The 1894-nt window shown below is 50.7% G+C and overlaps 1 pseudogene; it reads right to left on the bottom strand.

Annotated features, from left to right (window-relative positions):
• LOC101655721 overlaps positions 1 to 990 on the bottom strand; it is an 18971-nt pseudogene extending 17981 nt beyond the window's left edge.
• Between the last annotated feature and the right edge of the window lie 904 nt (positions 991 to 1894).

Raw genomic sequence — 1894 nt, 5'->3', positions numbered from 1 at the left:
GCAGCTTGTCCAATCCATGGAACATTCCAGTGATGAGGTTGCAGCTCATGAGTGTCTGGCTCAACTGCTCTGGGAAGCGGTACTCAGCATACCACAGGGACCAGAAATGCGGCAGCACCACCGTTGGAGTACTTGCGCTTCAACTCGTCCAGCACGAAGGGACTCTTGGGCAGGTGAGCAAAGGGGTCCTTGGCCTTGGGCTCAGCAGCCAGTGCCTGTTTGCATTCATCCATCTCCTCCTCAGGGGCAGGAGCCGTGGCCTTCTCTTCTTTCCCCTCTGCTGGGGCCTTCTACTTCTCCTCCAGGGGTGCCTTCTCCTTCTGAGGGGTGTCCTTCTTAGGCTGGATCTCTGCAAACTTTTTAGCGTCAAACTGCACCATCTTCTCACCGAGCTTCACCTCTCCCAAGACGGCCCGGAACAGGGGCAGGTGAATGCAGGTGAGGAACCAAGGCCTGGTGGTGAGAAGGCTCTAGAACCTGTTTGCTGAGCCACAAGAGGGTGCAGGAGACTGCAATGTCAGCCAGGGTCACTCAGTCACCCACCAGGAAAGTCCTGGTTTTCAACTGAGCATCCAGCCGGCCCAGGATTCGCCGAACCTCCTCCTTGCCTTTCTAGGTGGCCTGCTTGTTGTGATGCATTATGTCCAAGGTGTGGAACACTCAGGAACTGGCTGGGGGGACTCTGTCATTGTCCGCGAAGCTCACCCTCCTGGACTGTTGCCTCTGGGGTGTTTCCCCATAGCTCCTCATTGCTCACGTAGTAGGCAATGGCATTGCTCTCAAACACACAGAATCCATCATCACCTTCAAACGCTGGGACCTTGCCAGCAGGGAATTTGAGGATAAATTTGGGGGTGCGGCTGTTTTGGCCGAAGTGGAAATGGGTGGTGTGTAGAGTACGCGGATCTGAGCCCCACTGTACTGAGCAGCGATGAGGGCCTTGCAGGCCGACCAGTTTTCTGGATATGTGTACAAGGTCCCAGCCACCATGGTGATGCCGCAGAGAAAGGGGCTATCCTACACCTTTAATAGACATTCCCACGCATTTAGTCCAGGCTTATATTTGTACATGTTGGAAAAATCAAACAGTTCTTTGGGAATGTGAGGGAGGTCCTTATGTTCGCTGAAGTAGAGATCTGGGCAGAACAAAGGAGCCCCTTGATGGGATGGATTGAAATCTCTGTGGAAAAGATTGAAAGACAAAAAGTTTTCAAAGACAAAAAGGGAGAGAACAGCCCCTAGGAATGTGGGCCACTCTGTCTTCTGCCCTGTGCTCCCATCTGTTGGCAGGGGTGCCAGAGCTAACTGCTACTTGGGAACCTGCTTACTCCATAGGCAGACACGCAGAGAGAACTGAATCAGAGGGTGCCTGTTGTAGGTTTCCAGTTCCTATGCAGCCAGACACCCGTCAGCTCAAACTTGCTGTGAGGTAGAAAGAGAATTAGGCAAAAGAGGCACTTGAGAATGAGCCTGGAAAAAAATGCATGCCAGTGATATGACTTCCAAAGTGAGTGAACTGGGCTTGAACCTCTGCCTAGGTAAAGGCATGCTGTCTGCTGTCCCTTACAGGAAAGGCATGGTGATGCACCAAGGAAGGTAAGTTTCCTGGATAGTGACCACAAGAATCACAGAGTTGGGAACGGAGCCCAGGAGGCAACTGCACTATGAAGGAAGCTCTCAACCTGCACAGAAGCAAAGTGAAGTAGTTAAGCTGTGTGCTATACAGTCATAAAACCCAGCTTCATCTACCTTTCTGTCCTCCAAGCCATCTGCTCTACAGATGCATACTCTGTAACTTGACTCATAACAATGATGAACACATCAATACATTTTTAAAATCATTTTATTAGGGGCACATACAACTCTTATCACAATCCATACATAAATCAATTGT

This window comes from Echinops telfairi, unplaced genomic scaffold (genome assembly GCF_000313985.2).
Source record: "Echinops telfairi isolate 266 unplaced genomic scaffold, ASM31398v2 ScPeMD7_443;HRSCAF=831, whole genome shotgun sequence".
In the NCBI taxonomy this organism is placed as follows: Eukaryota; Metazoa; Chordata; class Mammalia; order Afrosoricida; family Tenrecidae; genus Echinops; species Echinops telfairi.
The sequence above is the reverse complement of the archived record's forward strand: the minus strand, read 5'-3'. Positions and strand labels throughout refer to the sequence as shown.